The sequence below is a fragment of the Chiloscyllium plagiosum genome, chromosome 7, assembly GCF_004010195.1.
Source record: "Chiloscyllium plagiosum isolate BGI_BamShark_2017 chromosome 7, ASM401019v2, whole genome shotgun sequence".
Classification (NCBI taxonomy): Eukaryota; Metazoa; Chordata; class Chondrichthyes; order Orectolobiformes; family Hemiscylliidae; genus Chiloscyllium; species Chiloscyllium plagiosum.
The window spans coordinates 55380076-55388365 of NC_057716.1; the positions used below are offsets into that span (position 1 = coordinate 55380076).

The 8290-nt window shown below is 37.6% G+C and overlaps 1 non-coding gene across 1 annotated transcript; it reads left to right on the forward strand.

The window, feature by feature from the left end:
* The first annotated feature begins 3146 nt into the window (after nucleotides 1-3146).
* On the forward strand, nucleotides 3147-3218 carry trnas-uga. Its single transcript has one exon. It is a non-coding gene; the product is annotated as a tRNA-Ser (tRNA).
* The last annotated feature ends 5072 nt before the right edge of the window (nucleotides 3219-8290 follow it).

Below are 8290 nucleotides of genomic sequence, written 5' to 3' on the forward strand. Positions count from 1 at the left end.
TTGAAATATATGGTGGCCATGAAAAATGGCATGTGAATGAAAGTCTTTATTTCTTTACAGCTAATAGCTATAATTAATACTCTCAGGCAGAACTGTTTCAAATAGATAATTACTATCTGTATTTAAACTATCCTTGACATTTTATAAATAGATCCCAAAATTATAGCATACAATGTGTTATAAATCTGAGGTATTCTTTGGAGCTTTTCTTATCAATTGTAATGGTATTCGATTGTTTTTGTTATTCCTTCCAAACATTCCTCCTTTCATAACTTAGAGCAATTTGAGCCTTCCATATCCTCTGTGGTAGCCAAACATAATAGGTCCTTTATGATTTTCTTGCCATCATTGTTTTTTCTAATTTCTTTCTTCATTATATAATTCTTGGTCATTACAATCAACACCAGACCATCTTCTCTTACAACTCCCCATGGCTCACAGGTTTGGCTGATAAATGTCAATTTCAAAAGCTCCTGGCTCTAAATGTGCAAGGAGCGCACAACTTGCTCAGCAATCATTATTCCCTTGGTACTTTGTTCCTTTCTGGTTGTCACTATATAATTACCTCAGTTGGTGGTGTCAGTGGCTTTTAAATAGTAAAAGCTTTATATCTAGATTGTTCAGGTACCCAGCTATGATTATTATTGATTCTTGAAGACCACAAACTGACACTGATTGTAAGTCACAATGTGATGTTTCAGAATATCCACCACTAATAGTTCAGGAAAATTGTATAAAGTAGTTTTATAGATAATACTCCAAATACTTTTGTAGCAGAAGCTAACTGGGTAAAAATTCTACTTAAAAGAGATATTATAGTGATTTTGTTTCAGTGTAGCATTAAATATTTAAAAATGTTTATCAAATGAAGTAAATTGAGAAAAAAAGTCTGGGTTCTGCCGGTTGCCACTAAAATCACGTGTTGAACCAAATTATTAGTCCTCTGCAGAAGTTCTCTGTAGAAAGGAGAATTTTTGCAATTAAGGAGAATTTGGCCAAACTTTCTTTATTGTACTTCTTAAAAAGATATGAACAAAATTAAACTAGGATAACTAAAATAAACCCAAATCGAAGAAGATTTAATTTGAATTAATTATTTTTTAATGGAAGTAAGAAATAAGTATTCTTATCAGACACTACGTTTATGTTGTAGGATCGAATGTATAACACTTGAAATTAAAAATGTCTGTTGCCAGCTGTAGCATTTTTAACATAATCTATTGTTTGTAGCCTTATGTATGAGCTTAGGATTGCTAAAACATATTCTGTTCCCTTTTCAGGGATGACCACAGTGTTGTGATACCTACCATGGTAGGGCAAGGAGGCATGTTCCAAATCCACCCAAGCAGGACAGGTATTGTTGGCATCAATCTGATTTACATAGACTCTCTAGTCAACTGAGACAACAATCACACCTGATCCTCCCAAACATCCCCTCAAAGGTATTGGAGTTGCTGTGGCAACATATACTTTTGCGTGCATGTTGTAGCCTCGACCTGCAGAGAGCTCTGGTTAAGACTGAGATTTCTTTCCATCACATGATTTACCAGGAATCTCTCCCACTCTTATTGCCTGCCATGTTGGAAGGATTGACAATTTGATACTGGCCTGTTTGGATGCATTATGAATCAAATGTCAAATTCTGAAGTGGGCGGTGGGCCTTCATCCCAAAGTTTCTGATTCAAAGCAATCCATTGCATTCACCAGACTTCAACCTTTATAAATTGTCACAGCACTTCAAGTCCTCAACGTAAGTTCTTGTTGATCAGGGAATATTATAGAAAAGGGGTTTCATGAAAAAATAACTATGAATATTTTGAATGGGAGAGCAGACTCAAGGGCAGGTACAGATTCAGGTTTTACATATTCTAATGTTAATGTAACTTGCAGCACAGTATAAACATTAAGGAAATTGTATGGTCTTCTTCAGTTCCATGGTTTTAGCACCTGTAATCATGGCGCTCCAACCACTTTGTATTTAATATCAGCCAACATCTTGGTATTGTTCTCATATTTTATGTCATATCAACTTCCAGTCACTACTAGATGTTCTAGTTTCTCTCTCCGAAGTATACAACCAAAGAACTGCAGTTGACTCTTGAGGATGTTCTTCTTGAATGTTTACCTTCCGCAAACATCCTCAGTAGCCATACATTGACCATCTGTTTGTTCTCATACATCTCAGAAATCACATCAGTTGCATGTATTTTATTTTTAATTGTCTTTCTTAAATTTCAAATATGACATTCCTATAGTAATGTTGACCAGATACAATATTTTAGAATTTTTTTCTGCTTTCCATAGCCATCTTCTTTAATGGATAGTATATGATTGAATATTCTAGCTGTTCACTTACAATTTATTCATGGTGTAATTCTTGAGAGTTCAATGGAAAGATGTTGAACTTATTGTGTTAAGCTGTTTTGCCTCTTTTGCCTTGAATTGAACTTTGACTGTAGCTCAAAACATTTGGTACCAAATGGGTATCCAATTTAAGGCAAATTCAAGAATAATTTCAAATGATTTGAATGGAAAATAATATTGCTGGTGTGTGCTTTGTCCACCAATGTCATTCTCTTTATTTTTTGCCAGTTCTTTCTGTTTTCACCTCAGACCTCTGGAATCTCCAGCCTTTTTAAAAAATCCTGCTTTTCTTTCTCAATTTTCTCCAATATATATTGCATGTTTTCATTTTCTTGTACATCTCTGCCAAACCCTTTCACTGTGTTAACCGTTTATTGAATCCTTTTTCTTTAATGCTCTAAAATGACAAAATTCATTATTAGCAGAATTTAACAGATTCCTGTTTGCAGGCCACTAAATGCATCAATTCCTCATCTATTGTTGTATTATTGCATGCAACTATGATTAGACAAGCATGTACTTTTGAGAGAGTGAACTGATTATATCCCTCTGAATTCATGCCCTGTATAAAGGTATTACTCATATCTTGAATAATTGCAATATCTGAATTTTGTAATACAACAGGTAAGTATGTTATTCAAGCAATGAAGTTTTGAGAAAGATAATCCAAACTATTCTGACTTCGGATTAGGAGATTGTTGGTTTGTGTCATACCAAGAGTACAACACATTAAGCAGTGAACCGGGATAGCTCAGTCGATAAAGTATCAGACTTTTGGGGTTGGGGATGTAGGTCAGTGGTAGAGTGTACACTTTGAATGTGTAAGGGCCCAGGTTCAATCCCTGGCATCTCCGTCAAGCTCCATTTGGGTGGTTAGCACTGCTGCCTCACAGCGCCAGCACCCTGGTTCAATTCCAGCCTCAGGCAACTGTCTGTGTAGAGTTTGCACATTCTCCCTGTGTCTGCGTGGGTTTCCTCCCGGTGTTCTGATTTCCTCCCACAGTCCAAAGTTGTGTAGGTTGGGTGAATTGGCCATGCTAAATTGCCTGTAGTGTTCAGGGATGTGTAGATTAAATGCATTAGTCAGGGAAATGTAAAAGTAATTTAGCGTCCATTAGCAGAGGGATTGAATTCAAGAGTCGTGAAGTGATGTTGCAGCTGTACAGGACCTTGGTTAGGCCACATTTGGAGTACTGTGTGCAGTTCTGGTCGCCTCACTTTAGGAAAGATGTGGAAGCTTGGGAGAGGGTGCAGAGAAGATTTACCAGGATGTTGCCTGGAATGGAGAATAAGTCGTACGAGGATAGGTTGAGAGTTCTCGGCCTTTTCCCGTTGGAACGACGAAGGATGAGGGGTGACTTGATAGAGGCTTATAAGATGATCAGAGGAATAGATAGAGTAGACAGTCAGAAACTTTTTCCCCGGGTACAACAGAGTGTTACAAGGGGACATAAATTTAAGGTGAAGGGTGGAAGGTATAGAGGAGATGTCAGGGGTGGGTTCTTTACCCAGAGAGTGGTGGGGGCATGGAATGCACTGCCCGTGGGAGTGGTAGAGTCGGAATCATTGGCGACCTTTAAGCGGCATTTGAATAGGTACATGGATGGGTACTTAATCTAGGTTAGAAGTTCGGCACAACATCGTGGGCCGAAGGGCCTGTTCTGTGCTGTATTGTTCTATGTTCTATGTTCTATGTTCTAACAGGGTAGGGGAATGGGTCTGGGTGAATACACTTCGGAGGGTTGGCGTAGATTTGTTGGGCCAAATGGCCTGTTTCCACACTGTACGGACTCTATAATCAATGGCTGTGATAGAGACGTAATGTATACAATTGCTTTTCCAGAATGTGTGTTTTTGGAGTTCTCATTGAATACAGTCAATTAAAATTGTTGAACTGACACATTGAAAAACAATCACGTATTCAATGAAATGTTACAAATTTGTGGTTCCAAGTTATGACTAAATGCACTCACCAACCATAAGAAGTTTATATTTATTGAGTTTTTTTATGATGATCATTGACATGTTAGACCACTTGACCTTTTCCAATGGGTATAGTTGTTCTTGGGCAATAGTCTTCTGTAGAGAGTACGCATCTGCCATACATGCCACAAGGCATTCCGTTATTCTAAGGCTCATCTCATTCATTTTCATCCAGGAAGGATTGTTGCTGCTCCCTGTTTGTGTCCCCATTACCTGCATGACTCTTTGCCTGTGACCACAAACCTGTTTAATATTTTGCAAGTGGAATGTCTAATGGCATATATGCTGCTCATTGTTCCTCACTAATATGTGTGCAATCAATTTGCTCACTCCAGAGGATTAAGTGATGGCCATGAAAACAATTGTCCTGTTCAGTTAGCTGTCATCAGCTGCGGTGAACTTGATGGACTCATTGGCCTAATAGAAGAGAGCTTTGGTCACCTCTTTAGTGCACCACTGCATAGCAGTGGCCTAATAGTACATTTGTTGCTCTTGAAGCCCTATAATCAGTCAGTAGCAAAAAAAGGTTGAGTACTACAGTCACTTTTGAGATCATTGACATGGGATTGCTAGTAAATTCACACTAGTCTTGCTACATGATCAGGAAAATTTTGGTGACCATTTTTGGGACATCCTGACAGAATTGTCTGTAGGACATTTGGAGTTAATTTGTTCATACCCGGAAGAAGTACATGACTGTGCTTATGACCTTCTTTACTTCTGCTTTCTCTCTGAATGGATGCCAACTGACAAGCCTTCACTCTGGTGCTGCCTGCTGCTGGCTTTGAGGCTTCAATTACAGGAATTTTCTCTCATATTTAACTCTGTATAATACATAGAGTTAATAAAAGATTTCTGCTTACCGATATGAAGACCAAATATTCCGTCTCTCTGTGCAAACCTAATTCGATTACACAATGTAGAGGAACCTTCTTCCACTTCGCCATGCACTATTGCCCCCCTTCCTTGGAGCCCTTTTCCAATAGCTCATAGCTCTGCCTGAATATGCCCAACTCACAAGCCTGACCCACACATGCAGGTCCCTAACATTCTTGAGTTGAATTGAACTGAATTTATTGTCACATGTACCGAGACATAGTGAAAAGCTTCGTCATGCAAGCAATACAAGCAGATCATTCCCTTGTTCCTCTCCCTTGTGCTGGGGAGTTCAACAAGCTCACTTGATTATCACAGACTCATTTGAACAAAATAGACTGATGCATGCCACCTTTAATCGAATCTAGGCCAACGGCTTGAGGTTTCCATGTGCTGCTGACTTCATCTTGAAGGTAGGATGTAAGTTTGAAAAGTTCTAATATAATCAGTATTTACAGCATACAAATAAGAACCCATCACAGGACTGTGCAAGGCTCTACATGGCCATGGACACATTTCTAACCTAATATTTTATTCCGGGCCTCGTAATGTGATCTTGACATTCTGTTTCTGCTTGATTGACTTACCATCCACCATGCTTCCTGATCCCAGAGCCATCATTAAATTCTGTTCATTGGCTTCAAGTCATTCTTCCTTAGCAGTACATCCCAGACAATGGCTACCAGTAAACTAAATGTTTATCAAGCATATGTATAACTACTCACATGGGTTTAGTACCCTAGGTCAATACATGCTCTGTTCAGTGAATTTTGCAAATTACTAATAAGGAGAATGCTGCTTTATCTGAGATGTTTGAGTTAATACATGTAATTTAGTTGTATCTCACTAAAACACAGTATAATTACTAAGGCTACTCATGTTTGTCTTTGTGAAGGTAATTAATCATGTCCTAGCTTGAACACAATGTGCAAATTATTTGCCAGTATTTGGACAACAGGGCTGTGTGTGGTGCTGTAATGGATTCATGCTTGCTTTGAGTTCATTAAAAAAAGAAACAATACATCAGATTTGTCAATCAAAATTGGGTATTTGGAAGAGCCAATGGGTGTGAAGCAATCTGGCCAGGCTTAACAAGAAATTGTGGAAAACAGATTTGTTAACATCTGTTCACAGGGACTGCAAACGTAATGGAAAATTCAGTGCCTAGTTGTCAAACTCTTTTTCTTGTTTACATTGTGAGCACCATTTAACTGTGCATAACATATGCAAGGATATGTAATTAACTCAACATTGTTATGTTAAATAAATGCAACTATCTGGGAGGTGAAAAATAATCTAATCTTGGAAACATCATTGAATGAGAGCAGAAAATGAGCAACTGAGCAACTAAGTGGTTATGAAGTAATAGGTCAGTTTTAGAAAGACTGTCCTTATTTTTTATAGATTTAGTACAGAGGATTTATTCTTGTAAATAAAATTATGAGGGAATTGAGAATAGAAAAGGCAGACTGTAACAAATTTGCTTATAAGAGTTTCTTGGTGGCCAAGTATTTGAATAGCTTCAAAAACAATTCACCAGTTAGACTAGGAAAATTGTTTGCAACTGTAACTTTAAATTATGCTAACTTCCCATGTGTGTCATGATCAGTTAGGTATTTCCTCAAAAACATGACATACTATTTCAAATACTATTTTTTCCAGATGATCTGTTTTATTTTTGTTCTGAATGTTTGTATCATATTCTTCCTGTTTTCACCATTGATCCATATTTCTCCCAGAAAAGCTGAGCAAAATACTGTGATAATAGTCTGACCATCAATATATCCATCTGCCAGTCTTTTCAAACACCCATGGGTATTGGTTAAATTCAATGGACATTTGTCTAATTACAATTGAGGTCAAGGAGAAACTTCGTATGGTTTTATGTCTCTGAAAGATTAGCTATGGTTGGTTGCTTTATTTAGAAAAATGGATGGGCAAAATTAACAATAGTTCAAAAGATCATGATAGAGCAGAGGCAAGATGAAACCATGACCTTATTTTATTTCATGCACTTTAATCTTGTAGTAGGAGTATGTCATTATATTGCTGTAAGGCAATGGCCCATAAAATTAGTCCTTTGTCCTGATCAACTACTTCAGGAGCACAGCAGTGGAAAAGACACCAATCAGAATACAGGGGCATCTAACCTGGAGATTGCAGCCACCTCTACATACGTTGCAGCTGATATACTACAAAGAGACCGAGTGTCATCAACTTCAAATAATATGCATGGAAGCACTAGATTCAAATATGTCCTATGTCTTGAAAATGTTCATGTCGACTATATTATACAGTTTGGTTGAGCAAATGTATATGGTCTTTCAAAGCTCCATTAACTTTCTGCAGTCTGTTCTCCTTCAGATCATGACAGTGATAACCTTAGGCCCATGGAGTGGTGCAGCTGGGGCAGCATACATGGCCTCTTTTGGGACATCTGGACTTATGTTTCTTGGAGATTTGGTGGTAGTAGTACCCATAATAAAGCTTATTGAGGCTAGGTAAGGCAAAACTTAAATCTGGGAAAAAAAGAATCTGTAAAATGCAAACTTTACTGTCAATTTCAGCTGAGTGTCCTTTTAAATGTTATTTTAGTTACTCCAAACCAAATCTTCTAAATTTTACTTTCATAAAGTGTGGGTAGCTACCAGTTTGGATATATGCTGTAATATCAAGCCTCACTACTGTCAAGCTAGTACAGTTGAGATTTACCCTCATAGATTATGTAGGGAGCCTATTAAATGGAGACCATTAATCAAAACCAAAAGAAAAATATGTCAGACAGTAACAGACTAACTAATCATGTGAATTTGCCCCAATGAAGCAACATGACATTCAACAATCTGCACTCTAAATACTCACAAAATCTAAACAAACCCAGCTTGAGAAAATAACTATTAGCAATTCGAGTGTGGGAAAGGATTCTGGGAAACTCCTCTCTTCTTTTATTACACTCACCCTAAAGACAACTAGAAATGAACTCCAGGCATTGAGTAACATATGTTACAGGAAGTCATACAAGTTCAAATTGCCTATCAAGAGACAATATCAACTGAGATTGAACAAA